Source organism: Herpailurus yagouaroundi, unplaced genomic scaffold (genome assembly GCF_014898765.1).
Source record: "Herpailurus yagouaroundi ecotype Mexico unplaced genomic scaffold, PumYag 159, whole genome shotgun sequence".
NCBI lineage: Eukaryota > Metazoa > Chordata > Mammalia > Carnivora > Felidae > Herpailurus > Herpailurus yagouaroundi.
In genome coordinates, this window is record NW_024412400.1 from 77,309,969 (window position 1) to 77,329,095 (window position 19,127).

Genomic DNA, 19,127 nt, shown 5'->3' on the forward strand with positions numbered 1-19,127 from the left:
CCTTTTTTTTTTATTATACAAGTGACCCATGTCCACTTGACAAAAACTAGAATATAGAAATATATTTTGGGGTGATATAAATATAGACATACATATATATATTTATATTTATGTATCACCAAAAGAGAAATAGTCACCTATAATCCCCTACCATTATTAATATTTTAGTGGTATGTTATTTTTAAAGTCCTTTGACATTCCTGCAGGTTGTCACTTTGGAGTAGTGACTGCTGAAACTGATTCTACATTACTCCTGTTTGGAAACTGAAATTAGTCACTATCCTTTCTAATCAGAACATGCAGTGAAAGATTGTGACATGGCAGAATGCTGATTTGAAGAAAGCCTTAGTCTTGGTCGATTTTGTTGCACTGAAACCAATTTTATATTAGTGGGTATAGGTTGATAGTCTTGAGACAGAGGGCCTGAGTTTGAATCCTAATTCCACTATTTACCAGCCAGGTAAACTACCAGATTTTCTTAATTTTTGTGTGCCTCAGTTTCTTCCTTTGTAAATTGAGGATAACACAATTATCAAATTCATAAGATTGTTGTGAGGGTTAAATAAATTAATCTACATAAAATTCTTAGAGTAGTGCCCAGCACAAAGTATAGAATCAGTATATATTAGTTGCTATTATTATTGTTAATTTTTAAAAGCTTAAAAGTTTTCTTGGAAAAAAGGCAGGTTTATAGGAGCACATAAAATAAAAAGAAACAATGAGCACTAAGGTAGTCAGTGAGATTTACTATATGTTTTTCATTAAAACCTGCAAACTGGTCTGAATTTTTCCACTGTATGGTGTTGTCTTTTCTCCCTTGTTAAATATTTTCAAACCATAATATTCCTAGTTCAGTTTCTTTCTGTACCCCACAAAAGCAACCTTATTTTATGCTGTCTCTTCCAACAAATATTTTGGCCATGCTTTCAAAGATCAAAAGCTGTTTTAGACTATCGAATACCGTGGCTAGTGATCAGAGAGATTCAGGAAATTATCATTAAGTCAGTTTATCTGACTACAGCCCCAGTTGGTTCTATAAGAAGTTTGATTTCTGCAATTTGAAGTGAAGAATATTAATTAGATAAGCCAGTAAGCATATTTAGCCATTCTGTATACTATATCTCTTAAAATCTCTGTTTCCTTTTCTTTTTCTTTATTTCACTTGGGTTTTCTCTTTCTATTCTTTCAGCATGGTATCTGGTAGTCTGACTAATTATTGGCCAAAGAGTTAAAGCTTTTCAGAACCCTTAAAAAAATTGATTAGGCTTGCTAGTAGAATTTGTGTGTGTGTGTGTGTGTGTGTGTGTGTGTGTGTGTGTGTATGTGTGTGTGTGTGTGTTTTAAGCATCAAGTACACATTTTTGAAGACCGTGGGGCCCTCCATCATTATGCATTCAAGATTTGAGTTTGAATAACTTCATCAAGATTTAGATCCTCTTCAAAAGCCTCAAGTTTCATCTGCATTAAAGCTCTCCATTGAATCCTCTTACAAAAGTAAAAGCTTACAGGGACTAAAATCCACCAAAGCATTCCATTTTATATCCTTTCCTCTGATTTCTCTTCAATTTCCTTTCAATTGCCTTGGGTCTTTCATATTGCTTATGTTCCTTCAGATTGGAGCCAAGGAACAGTGCCTTCCGAAAGAATATATGTCCAGTGGCCATAGTTTTCATCAGTAGAGAAGCATAAACTGGGCATGATAAGTTTAGAATCAGGTCTTTTGTTGTAGCCTATAAAAACCTGAATCAACAAAAAGCGGTGAGAGTGAAGTGGTAAAAATATTTGAGGTCAGATTATATTGTCAGTGGCTTAGAGAGAAGAGCCCTTGACCTAAAAGTTAATGATGCTTATTCTCTGCCTCTTACTAGATATTTTGTAACTGGGAACGTCACATACCCTCTCAACCTTAATTTCATCTGTAAAGTAAATCTGATAACATCTTCCCTGCCTACCTTCCAGGGTTGTTGTGAGGGTCAAATGAAATAATGTACATAAAAAGGACTTTTATATAAATGTGCAGTATAGACATAGAGTCCTGTTACAAGTCATTCCCTCAGGTCTTGGGCCTGGGAAGGTAGATGATTTAAGCACATTGAAAGTGGACACCACATCCAGGCTACATACATGGGAACAAGGCTATGTTAATTTTTGTTTTCACTGAGTACTCAGAGTACTCTTGCAGGCTAATTCTAAGAAGGAGGAAAACTGTAAATTTCCCTAAAATGTAAGTTAGCATTTATATTGCTCTAGAGCAGTTATGTGTTGTAATACATTCGTAGCTCACAACATTTGCCTACTAAGTTGTGACCAGCATTTTTTTTAAGTGAAGGAACGTAGAGCAAAAAATTTCACCCTGCATCCCACACAGTAAGAGTACAGTAATATGTGTGTGTGAATGTGTGTGTGTTTGTATTTGTGTACTTCGTCATAAATAAAATGCATTTTTTTCCTATGAGTTGCAGTTGCTAATCCAGGTGTCTTATTTTCGCATTAATGCTTTTCTACCCATTTGGATTCTTAGGACACCATTTCTTTTTTACTTCATACTACTGCTACTTGTGACAAAGGAATTGACAATTAATATCAATCTGATTTTTAGCCTAATTAATGAGATTTTTTTCATTTCAGAGCACAAAGAAAGCCTCTAGGCCTTCTGGGTATTTTATTTAATATTCTAATACCATCAACTCTGACACATCAACTCTTAAATGTTAAAAACATTTAAGGTTGGTTCAACCTCATACTAGTAGAAAGATTGTATCAAATGTATTTTCTTTTGAAAATCTTTTGCTTTTATCAAAACAAAAAACTCCCATTTAGGATAAAATTGTTTGAGGACTCCAGGGAGACAGGCTATAGAGAATATAGTTAGCACAACTAGGAGTTTGATGGTCTCTAAAAGAGAAAATGTCAAGTTGTCTTTCTTTGAGTGACTAAATTTATCTTTAATGACTTAAGTAAGTCACCAGCATTATTCAACTTTTCCTAAAAACAGATAATCTACTTTTTTGGTGACAGCATTGGTAGGAATAAGGTGACTTTTAAAGAACTAATTCTTTTTTTTTTTTTTTTAATTTTTTTTTTCAACGTTTTTATTTATTTTTGGGACAGAGAGAGACAGAGCATGAACGGGGGAGGGGCAGAGAGAGAGGGAGACACAGAATCGGAAACAGGCTCCAGGCTCTGAGCCATCAGCCCAGGGCCTGACGCGGGGCTCGAACTCACGGATCGTGAGATCGTGACCTGGCTGAAGTCGGACGCTTAACCGATTGCGCCACCCAGGCGCCCCAAGAACTAATTCTTTAGTGCTATAGTGTACTGAAAATTTATATTTGGTGCCTTGGGATTACTTACTTAAGCTTTGATGGAATGCTGTAGAAAACATTGATGTTCCCTGCTTTGTAAGCATGTATAATGTAAATGTGCTTAAATCATGTACATAATTTGTATTATATAAATCTATATAATACTAGCAACATGAATATTTATCAGAAGATTTAAGATGTAGAATCCAGCTGCTTCATTTTGCTGAACAGTCATAGCCAAGTTTCATACATCGGTGGAAACAGAACAAATTGCATAACTTGTGCAATTTGTGTATAACAATTGGCAGCAATGGCATATAGGCTTATTAGCATATATGATCAGCTTTTTCTTATTCCTCCTCTGCAGAAGGAATCACATCGGTATCTATATTCTCTCTGTGAAGGAGATAGGATCTATCTACACAAAAAGTCAAGAAAAGTAGGCAACCTCAGCCATTCTTGACTTTCTTCCTCAACTCTCAGGAATTTAATCCATCATCATATTCTGTCTTTTCTCCCTCCTAAGTATCTTTCAACTCTCCACGTCTTTCTAGTCCCACATCCACTACACTAATTTACACCTCCATTATCTTTGCCCTCACTTCTTTAATAGCTGATTGGCCTGCTGTACACACTCCTTACTCCTCTAATCTCATTGCTTTTAGAGTCATCTTAAAAAAATTTTTTTTAACGTTTATTCATTTTTGAGAGAGAGGGACAGAGCACAAGCAGGGGAGGGGCAGAGAGAGAGGGAGTCACAGAATCCGAAGCAGGCTCCAGGCTCTGAGCTGTCAGCACAGAGTCGGACGCGGGGCTTGAACTCACGAACTGAGAGATCATGACCTGAGCCGAAGTCGGAGGCTCAACCGACTGAGCCACCCAGGTGCCCCTAGAGTCATCTTCTAAAAATACAACTCTAATTTCTTTTGAGTCATCTTCAAAAAACACAACTCTAGGGGTGCCTGGGTGGCTCAGTCGGTTAAGCATCTGACTTTGACTCACATCATAATCTCAAGATTTGTGGGTTCAAGCCCTGTGTTGGTCTCTGTGCCTAGGAAAATCCTAGTAAATAGTATGGATTCAGTAAATATTTGCAGACTAATGCTTCCCACAACTACCACTCTTTTCATTTAGATATTTCAGATACTGTATTTTCTTCTAATTTATGTAATTTCTTCTCTTCAGAACCTTCCAGTTGCTTCTCATCTCATTCCATTTATAAGCCAGAGTCTTTATGATGGTCTCCAGGGCCTTACCTGAGCTGCCTTTGCTCTCCCCTTATCTCTCGATCATCTGATGGTCTCCTGGCTGACCCTCAGAAACACAAATCTCTGTTCTGCCTTGGGAACTTGGTACTTGATATTCCCTGTGCCTGAGATGCTCTTGCCTTAGATATCTATGTGGGTTTAATCTCTCATCTTCAGTTCCTTCACGTCATGGTTTGTCCCCTCAATAAGTCCCTCTCTGACCGTCTTATTTAAAATTGTAACCTCATCACCACCCCATGACATTTCTCTTCCCCTTCCCTGCTTTATTTTTCTCCATGGTACTTACCTCTGACTGACACACTATTCAGCATTGTTTCTCTCCAGCACCCAGAACAAGAGGCAGGTTGTAAATTTGGCTTATTAAAGAATTTAACTTGATCAGAAATGATCATTGGACTGGAATAATGAACTTTGTTCTGTGGCACAGGTCACAGACATTGGGGTCATACATAGAAACCCAGAAAACCTACTTGATTTAACAATAGGAAGTCATGAAATTACTCTTCTTTTAAAAATGTATTATTTATTTATTTTGAGAGAGAGAGAGAACACACACATGAGTCCAGGAGGGGCAAAGAGAAGGAGAGAGAATCCCAAGTAGGCTCCATGCTGTCAGTGAAGAGCCAAACTCGGGGCTTGACTATGAGATCTTGGCCTGAGCCAAAATCAGGAGCCAGATGCTTACCTGACTGAGCCACCCAGGCGCTCCCATGAAATTACTCTCCTAGAAAGAACTTGCTATCTGTATTAGGAAATTCTCCATTGGTATAAAACATGAACAGTCTATCCATAATAAAGCCTCTGCTACATCTGAGGGATGACAGTCATGGCCACCATGCTTATATTGTGTGCAGGACATTTTCAAGGTTGATTCAAACTTAGTAATGGAATAATTTTGAAAGTCCACTGTCAAAGAAACCTACCAGGACATTAATTATTCTAGTTTCTCTGACTCTAATCACGAGATAGTATGAGATTCCAGGGGTTATGGCCTCCTTCCTCTTGAGGTAGAGAATTGGCAGCTTAGAAATTGATTTTTCATGGGCGCCTGGGTGGCTCAGTCGGTTAAAAGCCCGACTTTCAGCTCAGGTCATTATCTCGCAGTTTGTGGGTTGGAGCCCTGTGTAGGGCTCTGCCCTGACAATGCAGAGCCTGCTTGGAATTCTGTCTCCTCCTCTCCTTGCCCCTCCCCCACTCACACTCATTCTCTCTCAAAATAAATAAACTTAAAAAAAAAAGTTTTCATTCTGCAGTATATACATGTATCAAATGATTGCCCTACACTTTAACCGATGCAAGGTTGTATATGTTAATTATATCAATAAAACTGGAAAAAAAGAAATAGACTTTTATATAATTAACAATTGAATCGAGGTGAAGGATTGGGAGTAAAGCAGAGGAATTAGACTTCAAGAAATCTTTCACCGATATAGTAACCAAAATGAAAGTTACCTGGTGTGTATATGCGTGCATGTGTGTGTGTATTTGTGTGTGTGTGAAGTTAAATGGGACATCATAGAGTACATGCCTTTGTGTTCATGCGATGTATACTTTCCCAATTCTGTTTTGTCTTTTTGCCATTTAAAACTGAGTCTGAGAATTGTGGAGATCACTGTAGGTCAGAGATAAACAGGGGATGTGTGTGAGTGTAGACTGCAAGCCTTTCAGTTAACTGCAGTACTTTGTTAAACAAGGTTGGTATTTTGAAGCAAAAGATGAGAATATTTAGCTAGGTGGGGTTCCACTGGCAAAATGTGCTCTTCTTTGATTTTTTCTTCTTTTTTACCTTTCTCCTTTCTATCTTTGACCTGGACATAAACGGTACTTTTTGAAATAAAATCTTCTGTTCTGCCCTGCTTTTCAGGATTGAAAGAGGAGAACTGAACCAACATTAGACTTAGAGAAATAATGAAAATGTGTATTTTTGAAAACTCATTTTTGCTCCATGTTTTTCAAAAAAAAAAAAAAAAAAGAATATGAGGAGACATGTTGGTATATAGTTGATAGTTGCTCATAGTACTCTCTGATTTTTTTATTTCTGCAGTATCAGTTGTAGTATCTCCTCTTCCACTGGATTTTTGTTTGAATTTTCTCATTTTTTATTTTTCTTCATGAAGCTAAGACTTGTCAATTTTGTTGATCTTTTTAAAAATCAGCCTTTCATTTTGTTGATTTTTTCCAAATTTTGTTTATTACTGCACCAATTTTTATTATTTCCTTCCTTCTGCTAATTGGGTTTAGTTTGTTCTTTTTCTAGTTCTTCAAGTTAGGTTATTGATTTGAGATCTTTTTCTTCTTTATTTTTTTAACTTTTAATCTTTCTTTCTTCCTTCCTTTCTTCCTTTCTTGCTTTTTTCTTCTTAAATGTAGGCATTTACTGTTATAAGCTTCATTCTTAATACTGCTTTTGTTGCCCCCTATAAATTTTGGTATGTTGTGTTTCTGTTTTCATTTGTCTCAAAGTGTTTTCTAATTTCTTATGTGATTTTTTTTCTTTGACCATGGTTAAGAGTGTGTTGTTTAATTTCCACATATTTGGGGATTTTCCCATTCGTTTTCTTCTGCTCTAGAATTTCTGTTTCTGTCTTTGTTGGTGTTCTCATTTTGTTCATGCATCATTTTCCTAATTTCTTTTATTTGACCATGCTCTCTTTTAGCACAGTGAGCATCTTTAAGATGATTGTTTTGCATTTTTTGTCAGGTAATTCACGCACTTCCATCCCTTCAGGATCAGTTTCTGAAGATTTATTTTGTTCCCTTGACTTTGGGCCACGTTTCTGTTTCTTCAGGGAATTTTGCTGGGATTTGTGCATTTGAAAAAACAGCTACCTCTCTCAGTTCTATGGACTAGCTTCATACACGGGGAGACTTTCATCAGTCAGCCAACCAAAGATTCTGGAGACTTCTCAAACTTGGCATGGGTATGCATCTTCTCTGGGCTTGTTTGCATGCCTTCCCAGTTAGAAAGGTTCTCCAGTTGCTTTTTCAGGAGTTGGTAATCTTTTGCTCGCTCTGATGTTCGTCTGTGGTATTGTAGGCTTTCTGGTGCAAGAGCTCAACTCTGTGTTCTCCCATTTCCAGTGACCCCAAGGCATCCATCCAAGTATGCCTCAGCATTCCAAGTCAGATGAGACAAACCAGTCTCTCAGGCAGTCTTTCGAATATTTGGAATGTTCTGTTCTTCTCATTCCGATGGAGTTGCTGTGGATTGGGTGTTTACTTCTGATCACACAGAAGTGTACCACCTTGGGGGAAGGGCTACAACAGGTGAAATGAAATGGCTTTCTTACCCATTCAATGTGGCTGTTCTTGGGTTTGAGTTTTTCCGGGGTACTACAACTTCTTAACTGGTTTTTGGAGGCCACATACAGGCCTTTTAGACCATATATTGTTAAGTTAGTGTCTCATTGGGGGAGCTAGATCTGGGGCTTCCTATTTAGCCATCTTACTGACCCTGTCAGCACAGAGCCTGATCCAGGGCTTGAACTCACACAAGATCATGACCTGAGCCAAAGTCAGATGCTTAACCGACTGAGTCACCCAGGTGCCCCACCAATAATTTTCTTGTGTGAAGCAAAAATCTTAAGCCACTGGGGAAGGGACAGGAAACTTTGTTTTTCAGGGTCCAGGCAAAGATTCATTGCTTCTGAGGGTAAGGTAGAAGCAAAAGCTTTCTGCGCTGGGAGGTACAGGAAACTCTCGACCATTAGCTGCTGCTACTACTTGTGGTTAGTATGGGGTCTGGCGTGCTGGAGGGGTTTTTGCAGTGTTCCCTTATAGATACAAGGCAGAGTTTCACTGCCACGGGCGGTTGGGGTGTCTATACCTGAGGCATAGACGTATAGGGCCTGCCTAAGACTGAGGCCAGACCAAGAGAACGAATACACTTAACACTGAGTAACAAACAACAGCAGTCTATCTCTTCAGAAGGGGCAAGGATGCAGAGAAAGAACCCCTTCTGTGGCACAGACATGCAGTGACCACTGAAAGCTGAGTGTGGAGCAGGAACACTGAATAAAACCTGAGTATCCTGGGGTCCACACTAAGCACAAAGTAGCTGTTGCCCACTGCTGGAGGAAGAGGCACAGAAAGTAACTATAGCAACAATAAAACCAGCTCACCTACTGACTAGATTATGTCTCTTTGGAATTTCAGTTTACCTGGTTGCAGGACAGAAGAATAGGCATGCACGTTTTTCCAAGAGTTACTATTCCTTTCCCTAGTTTGTATGGTTATTCTGTAGTCAGTGTGTGGCATTCAATCAAAAATTTAAAAATATATGAAAAAAAACCCATCCATTTTTAAGATACAAAGCAACGGACAGACCCAGCACCAGAGATGATTCATGTTGGAACTATCAGACAGGAACTTTAATTGTGACTAGTATGTTAAAGAATCTAGTGGAAAAGGTAGGACATATGCATGAACAGATGAATTTTAGCAGAGATATATAAACTATAAAAAAGGGGAAAGAAGATTCAGACACATTTTTTAAAAATGTGGTGGCCCTTCATATTTGCTGAAATGATCTATTAAAATGTTCATTGCATCACTGTTTTATTTTTTAAATGCTTATTTATTTCTGGGAGAGAGCACGTGCATGTGTGCAAGCAGGGGAGGGGCAGAGGGAGGCTGGAGACAGAGAATCCCCAGCAGGCTCCGTGCTGTCAGTGCAGAGCCCAACATGGGGCTCAAACCCCTTTACCATGAGATCATGAGATCATGAGATCATGACCTGAGCTGAAGTCGGACGCTTAATAGACTGTGCCACCCAGATGCCCTTATTGCATCACTATTTTAAAAGAGAAAGAAAAAAAGAAATAGCCCAAACATCTATCAAGAGGAAAATGGATGAATAAACTTTGCTGGGCTATTCATTCAATGGCATAAGTTCACCAATGCATTATAGAGCTTCTTACCTCAACAGGGATCAATCTCAAAAAGGAATGTTAAGTAAAATAAGTTTCAAAAGCACCTTATACATTTTCATAAAGATGAAAAATAGTACTTTGGAAGGGGGTTGATAAACACTAGATTCAGAATAGTGATTAAAGTATTATAGAGGAGAATGTGAACTTGGAAGGGTACAGAAGGTATTTGAAAGTTTTTATATTTTGGAAACTATCTGACACAATCATGAAAAACATGAGATAGTGGTGGGAAAAGGGTGAATTATTGTCAAGTTACCTGTGGAGTAGAATAGGAAAGCTCTTTAGACTCTTAGGAGCTCTAGACACTGGCTCCTTTCTCTACACAGGCTCTGGATTCTAACCACAGAGGAACTACCTTGCTGAGTTTGTTAATCACTGTATAACAGTCAGTTCTGCTATGGTAATGCCCTGATTTGGGGCATGGGCCCTGGCTGAGGGGTAGGATATACTGGCATAAAATAACGTTTCTCAAATGGTGCGGTAGAGTACAGCAATTCCTAAGAGATCAAGACATAACCTACTACAGTTTACTTCCCCTCAGCATCAGTGCATCTCTGTCACTGAATTACTACCTGGCATTGTAATTATTAAATTTCTCCCTGTAGGGGCGCCTGGGTGGCTCAGTCACTTGAGCCTCCAACTCTAGCTCAGGTCATGATCTCACGGTTCATGGGTTTGAGCCCCACATCAGGCTCGCTGCTATCAATGCAAAGCCTGTTTTGGATCCTCTGTCCCCCTTTCTCTCTGTCCTTCCCCCTACTCACACTGTCTCTCGCAAAAATAAATAAACATTTAAAAAAATAACAAAAAACTACATTTCTCCTTGTCCAACTAGACGGTTAGCTCTTCAGGCACTCATTCTCAAGCACATAGTAGATGCTTAATAAATATTTGTGGAAATGAGTGCCCCTTTCCAAGAGATGCAATAAAATTAGTAAAAGATAGGCAGTTACACCTCAGTACATTAAATATGTGGCCAAATGGGATCTTTTGCATAACCGATGGTTATCTTGCCCTTTAGAACAATGGTTCTCAAACTTTAATATGCATCAGAATCACTCCAGAGGAGTAATTTAACAAAAATTAGGTGCGTGTGTGTGTGTGAACAAAAACATATTGGTAGGCCTTACCGTAGAGTTTCTGATTTAGTAGGGCTGGATGGGACCTGATAGATAATTTGCATTTCTAACAAGTTCTCATGTAATGGTGATGCTGCTGGTCCAGAGACAATAAGTTGAGAATCACTGCATTAGAAAAATCCTGGGAAAAAAACATGGAGATACATAATGAAAATAACAAAATCACATACCCTTTTCCTCCAGGTATCATTCCTTTGGGAATACTTCCTAAAGAGATTTAAAAAAAGAACAACAACAACAAAGGAAAAGGAAAAGACAAGCAAATTATTTAAAACACAAATTTTGCTACTCTGCCCTGTTGCAAATGGGGTATTAACCACCTCTGCTTCCAGATCCTAATCTGTAAAGTGGGGATAACAGTATGTTTTTAAACTGGAAGTATCTCCCAGGGTTGTTGTCAAGATTAAATTGATTAGGTAAAGTGTTCAGAACAATGTCTGGCTTAATATACATTAGCTATTACTGTTTTTGGTTAAGAAATTTCAAGACTAACCATAGAAGAAAAAAGAGGTCTGAGCAGAAGACATCAATATGGGAGTCATTAGGACAAAGGAGGTCAAGAAGAGAAAGCCCTGAACAACAACAACAACAACAAAGGGCTCTGAATATACTTTCCATAATTTGTGAAAATGAAACTATATCCTAGAAGCCAAAACAGTTCTTTTTACATAAAAATCTTTGCATTGAATGGCTTATATTTTTTATTTTCCAAAATGAAAATAACCTTATTGGAATCTTTTTGGTTATAAATATATGTGTGCCAAAATATATTAAAAATCATAAAAGGTGTTCTTAAAATCCCCTCCCTTGCCTGAGATGCTGTTGTTTTTACTAATATGCTTTAAGACATCTGTCCATATTGCATTGTGTCTTTTATTTTATTTTTTATTTTTATTTTGAGAAAGAAAGAGAGCATGAGTGGAGAGGAGCAGAGGGAGAGGGAGAAAGAGAGAATCTTAAGCAGGCTCCATGCCCAGTGCAGAGCCTAACCTCACAACTGTGAGATCATGACCTGAGCCGAAATTAGAGTCAGATACTTAGCCGACTGAGCCACCCAGGTGTCCCTATACTGCACCACTTTTTTTTTTTTTTAAAGTTTTATTTATTTTTGAGACAGGGAGAGACAGAGCATGAACAGGGGAGGATCAGAGAGAGGGAGACACAGAATCTGAAACAGGCTCCAGGCTCTGAGCTGTCAGCACAGAGCCTGACGCAGGGCTTGAACTCACGGACCGAGAGGTCATGACCTGAGCTGAAGTTGGCCGCTTAACCGACTGAGCCACCCAGGTGCCCCTGCACCACGTTTAAAGAAACCATTTTGGAATGTAAAGGTTAGGAAATAATTATGAATTGTTTATGTTACATAACTAATATTTCTAAACTAATAGCAAAAGTTTTTTTTTTTTTCCTTTTTGCTAACTAGATGGGAATAGGGACATGGAGATGGAAGGGGGAATGCTTGAGAGAAAGCAATTTGATTAAGTTTTCTTTCTTCCCTGCCTCTCGCCATCACATTTTTATTCCAACTTCCTCTGAAAAATCAGGGCTGCAGTTAGACATTGAATTACTATCCCATTCATTGTTTTTCCTAACTAGACGTAGGTAGCGACAGGAAACATTGTGAGCTTGGGCAAGAGGAACAATTCAATGGCTTCTAATTCTATCCTGTAACTATTGTGATGTCATACTAATGGATTAAAATTCTTTAAGAAACCTGTAATACTGAGAAGATTCCAGGCATTATTATAAAATGGTAGAGAAATAGTCTAGGGACAATGTTCAAATGCAGTGATTCCTCTCCTGAACTTGCCCTGATAGTCTTTCCCCATTCACTCTACCCTTCATCTCGACTTCTGAGACACTGACAAGTTCTATAGAAACTCAGATTGTGAAATGTTTCATTTTTATCTATCCTGAACCAATTTTTGAGAGCAGGATAGATGACTGGGCTAAAATCCTAGGCAACATTTAATGTACTTTCATCTTCTGAAAATGAGGGAGAGAAGAGCCAAGGGTGAAACTAAGAGGTGTGGGGAAAATTTTTGTTGGGGAAGTCTTTTGTTTCTGTTCTAAATCATCCCCACTGTTACTTATGACCCTATTGATTATTGGTGGTTTCGAGTTAGTTTCATAATTGCCACACACTGGAAAAGGCAGCGTGTCCAAAGCCTTGCACGATAAATCTGAGATAACTCCCTCTCAGTGAAAGTAAGTATTTTAAGAAATTCCAAAATAAAGCAAAATAAAAATGCCTTATATTATCTAGATTTTAAGATAGTTATTCTACTTGTGTAACTAATGTTTACTAGTTAACAGGAATTAATTCTTGGCTCAGATTCTCATTTCAGCCTGAAATGTTCAGTGTTTGACATGCTTAAAAACTGGTCTGTCTTTGATAACTTGAAGCTGTATCAAGGGCAATTTTCTTGAACAGGGTAAATATGTGAAGGTTTTCTATGTGTAACTGGCTCTATAAATATATAATGCCAAACACGTTTAAGTGATCTTTTCTTAAATAGCATAAGGAGAAAAAGAAGCCTTTCATTTTGTGTAAAGTTTATTGATTCATCTGTTATATAACGTCCAGGTTGAAGGTGCAGAGACAGATACCACTTGGCATACCGTTCGAATGTATCATGTGAAAGTAGTTTCTATTTGAAATTTCCAAACAGATACTCCAGAACTGACGGGGAATTCCAGCAAGGTCATTCACCCATTAAAACTTTAAAGGAAAAAAAAAAAAAACCAAAGAGAAAAAAATTGGCTTTGTGTAAACATTAACCTATCTGCTGCTAGTTGTTTTTTTTTTTTTTTTTAAGGGAGAGTTCAAACTGGATTTCTTTTATATTTCAAATAAAAAATAATAAATTTAATTAATTTGGAGGTTAAGTGTATCTATTGGAGGTTAAGTGCTTATATCTCTTTTATATTGGCAAAATATCCACTGCTTAGAAAAATGGCTTTTCACTGTCTAGTCCTTAAAATAAAAGGAGACAGAGGACAGACAGAATTCTTAAAATGTTTTCATTGTGCTTTCCTTGGGAGTCATATCAGTTGAAACAGACCCAGTTCTTGCTCTTGAAGCTTTATAAACCTGCCCTTAAATGACATTGACAAACAGACAGGCATTTGACTAAGCAAACATTTGCTGGATATACATGATGAATTAAAGTATTGTCATTCTGTAAATGTCTTTTGTGTGGTCTAAATACACAATGAAATGTTGACTGTTTAGAAAATAGCAAGAGGAGTTATTCATCCACAGGCTGGCAGTTTATTCGGTCCTGATTCTTTAAATCCATATTTTAGTTAATGTTAAAATTTGTGTATATGGTGCCTCATAAAATGATAGCATATTAAATTTTGTTTTAATTTTAATTACAGTCTAGCTTTCAAATCTCTTATTGTTGCACTCATGTGTGAGTCTGTAGGGCCTTTGTGAAAGATTCAGGGCCTGACTTGCAGTGTTCTGTAGAATATCATGCTTTCTGTTCCCTACCATTCCATGTACTTCGTACTATTACAGGGACAGCACATGCTTTCACTGTCTACTTTTGGACAAAGTAGGGCTCTTATAAAAGATGCTTTTTAAATATTGAGTAGATACACAATGTTTATAAAATATCTGTAGGGTTTATCGAATAACTATGTAGAAAACATATTACATTTCCCTATAGCCCAGTTTTAAAAAAGCTCTGTTACCTTCACCTCCAATATACTGTATATACTCCTCTCTTCTCCCAAACTTCTCTTACTCCCTCAGAGGTAACTAAAGTTCTGAATTTTTTTTTTTGTTAATTTTCTTTTTTCAGTGGTTTTTATCACACACTGTGTATCCCCAAATGGTATATTGATTAGTTTAACATGTTTTGGAACTTCATAAAAATGGAATCCTATCATGCGTATTTTTCTGGGAATTTTTTTTTTTACTCAGAATTATATTTTTATATTTATCTGTGTCAATGCACATAGCTATTGCTCATTAGTTTTCACTGCTGTATAATATTGCATTGTACAAGTACTCCAGAATTTATTAGCAGATGAATTAATCGATAGACATTTGAGATGCACCAGTTTTTAGATACTACAAACATTGTTCCTATATATACATATATTCCTGTATACGTATCTGCTACACATGTGCAAGAACTTCTCTGTCAATGTTTCTCAACCTTTTCCATGTCATGGCACACATAGGAAATGATAAGTAGTGTTTGTTTCACATGCTGCCTTAAAAGAACAAAGCCGTGTCTCTGGCCTGGGAGCTTCTGCTTGGCTGGAGAGCTGAGGAGAGCCATATCTGGGCACACCTGTAACCTATTTGTTGCCTACCTGGGCACCATGGCACAGCAGTTGAGAAGCTCTGCTCGGGGGTGTGCCTGAGAGTTGAATTGCTGGTTGTAGAAACATGCTTCAATTCTTTCAGGAAATACCAAATTGCATGGTGGTATTAATAATTCCACTTACCTGACATTCAAAGTGCATGTATTCAATTCACATTCATGAATATATATTTAAGACGAAAAGGGAATCATTGAGAATTCTACCAATCTCATGATTATGAAGGTCAAGTGGGAAGAAAAGAAAATAATGTATTGTTTATTCCCTAGAGTATCAATTCAGATTTGCTTTCTCGAAATATGATAATGTCAAAATTCCTTTAAAATGAGACCGCAGAGAGTTATAGGCCATGGGTGGTGTTAAGAAGTGATAATGCGCCCCCATAGTTATTAGTTGTTTTTAATCATGAGAGCCAACAGCCTGGGCTGAATGAAATATTTGTGAGAGCTGTCATTCTATATTCTAGGTTTAGCGTTGCATTAGCTTTTTTTTTTTTTCCTTAGCCTTGAAATGTAAGGGAGTGTATATAAGATGGAATATGAGAGGTGTTTGCTATATAACTTTTAGTTTAAAAACCCAAACACTTAGAAAAGAAGCTGGTTCATTTTAACCATTCTTAAAGTTGATTTTCTTTTAAACAGTAAAAATCTCTTAAGTATCAGAATTGCACTAGGATAAGAAATGATGATAATTTCTCCATTCACATGACATCAGAGTAGACCATTGATTTTACAAAAATCACTAACCCTAGATAGTTTTTCCATGACATTTTCTTTTTTTTAATGTTCATTTTTGAGAGAGAGAGAGAGAGAGAGAGAGAAAGGCAGAGAGAGAGGGAGACACAGAATCTGAAGTAGGCTCCAGGCTCTGAGCTGTCAGCACAGAGCTTGACACAGGGCTTCAACTCACGAACCATGAGATCACGACCTGAACCCAAATCGAGTTAAATGTTTGACTGAGCCACCCATAAAGTTATTTTTTAAGTTTTAGGTATCCTGAATTTCAGTAGAAAGGATACATTTCAGTATAGCTGGCCATTACATCAGTGCTTCTCAGATCTCTGCCCAAGAACCCCTTTAAAGAAGCAGAGAATGAATTTGTAGCCCTAGAATTTGGAAGGGGACCTCCTATAAGACATTCTATGCTTGAAATTTCAGGATTTGTCTTCAGAACTCATGCATAGTTTGCATTCCTCTGTTTCAATATATTTTCCTCCAAACAAAATTGATGTTGCATACAGATCTATTTTGTGGTTTCAAGTATCTCAGTTTGAGAAGCATGATAATAGATGGGATCTCATTTCCCAAAGGCCTTTAAATTAGAAGTGCTTTCTTGTAAGAAAATTTTGACTTCTGTAATTTGGGTAATTTGGGTTCCATTTAGGCTTTACTGAAGGTGAAAAAGTTCTCTTGAGTGACCTCCTTTGCCATCAGCGATTTCTCTTGTTAACTGTCTTATGGACTTTTGTCTACCCTCATTTTTTGAACAGTGCATTTGATGGAACCCTTCTTCTTTGATCTTTCTTTTATCTTGGTTTCCAGGAAATTGCCATGTCCTACTTATTTTCTATCCCCTTTGACCATTCCTTCCCTGTCTCCTTTGCTACTCCTCTCTCCCCCTAATTGTGTTTCTGTCCCATGGCTCAGTTTTCGCTTCTTCTTCCTTAGTCTCTGTCATCTTTCTCAGCTACCCCAGTTCTGTGCCTTCACCAGGACTGTCACCCTGTAATGTCCAAATGCCTTTTGGACAATTGAGCTTGGACATTTTAGGGTCACTTCTTACTTGGCATTTATAAACTTATTCATATCCCCAGTGCCTTGCATAGAGCCTGCCATGAGGGTACCAGCAAATACTTATGAATGGATGAATGAATGAATGAATGAACTTCATTCCCTTTTAAATAAGCTTCCTCCTCTCAGTTCCATCTTTTGTCACTGGCATCACTGATCTTATCTCTGCTTTCTGCTATTGCAAGTATTTTGTTGATTTTTTTTTCTTTTGAAATGAATCTCATCTCCACATTAGCTCGTTTCATTGTATTTTCATAACTTTTACCCTAATGCACCTCATGCCAAGATTACTCCCAGTTTCCCATCTGGCCTCTTTGATTCTAATCCCTCTTCTCTCCAAGCCATTGCCCCTGCAACTGCCCTAATAGCTGTTTAATATTTATTTATTGGTTTATTAAATTTTTTATTTTTGAGATAATTTTAGGTTTATAAAAAGTTGCAAAAATGGTACCTTCACTCAGTTTCTCCTGATGTTAACACCTCTCATAACTTTGGCTTGTTTGGCTTTGGCTTAATTTCAAAATTAAGAAATTAACATTGGTGCATGACAACTAAAATCCAGACTATAAGTTTTCACCAGACTTTTTCCTACTGTACTTTTTCTTTTCTTATTTTAGAGAAAGAGGGAGACAGTAAGGGAGAGGACAAAGGGAGAGGGAAAGAGAGAAAGAGAGAGAGAGAGAGTGAGAATCTTAAGCAGGCTCCATGCTCAGCACAGAGCCCGATTCAGGGCTCGATCCCACGACCCTGGGATCTTGATCTGAGCCAAAATCAATAATTGGACTGCTCAACTGACTGAGCCACCCAGGCACCCCACTACTATACTTTTTTCTATTCCAGAATACAACATTGCTATTTAGCACACCTATCAATTTTTAAATAGGTAATATCAACTTTGGTGAGAATTCAAAACAGACAAAAGGATATAGAAGTTTCCTTCATACCTCTGAACTATAACTATCCTGTCTCTTCCTTAAAGACAACGCATTGTTTCTGGTTTCTTGGATATTCTTCCTAAGAGATTCTCTGAGTACATAACTCATGTACATATACACACATACTCTTTCATACATACACAAATAGTTGCATTCTAAATATGCTGGTCTATATCTTTTTTAAAATTTGTTATAGTTTCATTATTTTAATCAATAACATGAAGTTGCCTTTTTTTTTTTTTAAATTCTAGTGTCTTCTTGGATATCTGCACTGTAATTTGATTTGCCAGTTCCCTACTGATTGACCCCTTTTACCTTTGCAAACAATTCTCTCTGTAGTGAATATCCACGAACATACATCATTTTACATGTGTATGTTTTTAGTTACTACTAGGTAAAAGGGAATGTGCATTCATAATTTAATTGCCAATTTGCATTTTAGAGTTTCCACCATTTTATCCTCTATTATTTCCCTATAGCCTCACCAAAATTGTGTCTTATGAGATTTTGAATTTTGCCAATTTGATAGGTTAAAATATAGCTTAAAATTATGTCATTGTACCTTCAGTTTATATTTCTCTTATTAAAAATGAGGTGGAGTGTCTTTACATATATTTAAGAGCCATTTACATTTTCTTCTGTGAACTCTTCATATACTTTCCCATTTTTCAATTAGGCTATTAAAGCACTAGTGTTATTATTTCATTTTCTTGCTTTAAAATCCTTTAATTCTTGGGGCATCTGGGTGGCTCAGTCGGTTGAGCACCTGGCTTTTGATTTCAGCTCAGGTCATGATCTTGAGGTCCGTGGAATTGAGCACCCCCTCCCCACTGATGCTGTTAGCATGCAGCCTGCTTAGGATTCTCTCTTTCCCTCTCTCTGCCCCTCTCCTACTTGGGCACACATGCTCATGCTCTCTCTCTCTCTCTCAAAAATAAACTTTAAAAAATAATCTTTTACTTCTTTCTATTTTCTCCTGTGTTAAGTTGAAGTCCTAGTCCCCCTTTTAAGACTACATCATATGTTTCAACCCCGGTTCACACTACTTTCCAATAACCACTATCACTCTGACCAGTTGGGTTTTTATACTCTCCCAAGGGTACCCTGTGCTCATTCCTTCCACCATGCCTTCTTTCATAGTGTTTCCCCTGTCCCCCTCTCCATTCACATATCCTCTTTTGAGACAGAATTAGTTGTCACTTCCTTCAATTGGATAAACTTTCTTTTAATTTCAAGTAGACTTCTAGAAAGAATAATTAACTGATAGTTTGTAAACTTTTTTTTTAAAGTTTGTTTGCTTATTTATTTATTTATTAAAAAAAATTTTTTTTTCAAAGTTTATTTATTTTTGGGACAGAGAGAGACAGAGCACGAACGGGGGAGGGGCAGAGAGAGAGGGAGACACAGAATCGGAAACA

General features: G+C 37.4%; 1 protein-coding gene across 5 annotated transcripts in view; it reads left to right on the plus strand.

Annotated features, from left to right (window-relative positions):
* MAP3K13 (mitogen-activated protein kinase kinase kinase 13) overlaps window positions 1-19,127 on the plus strand; it is a 171,278-nt gene that overhangs the window by 5,941 nt on the left and 146,210 nt on the right. Inside the window, exon 3 of one of the 5 annotated variants that reach the window (XM_040480995.1) lies at window positions 7,363-7,494. The exons of the other annotated variants lie outside the window; for them this stretch is intronic. The gene's annotated coding sequence lies outside the window, so the exon portion shown is untranslated. The remainder of the gene's footprint in view (window positions 1-7,362; window positions 7,495-19,127) is intronic. 5 annotated transcript variants of the gene reach the window in all.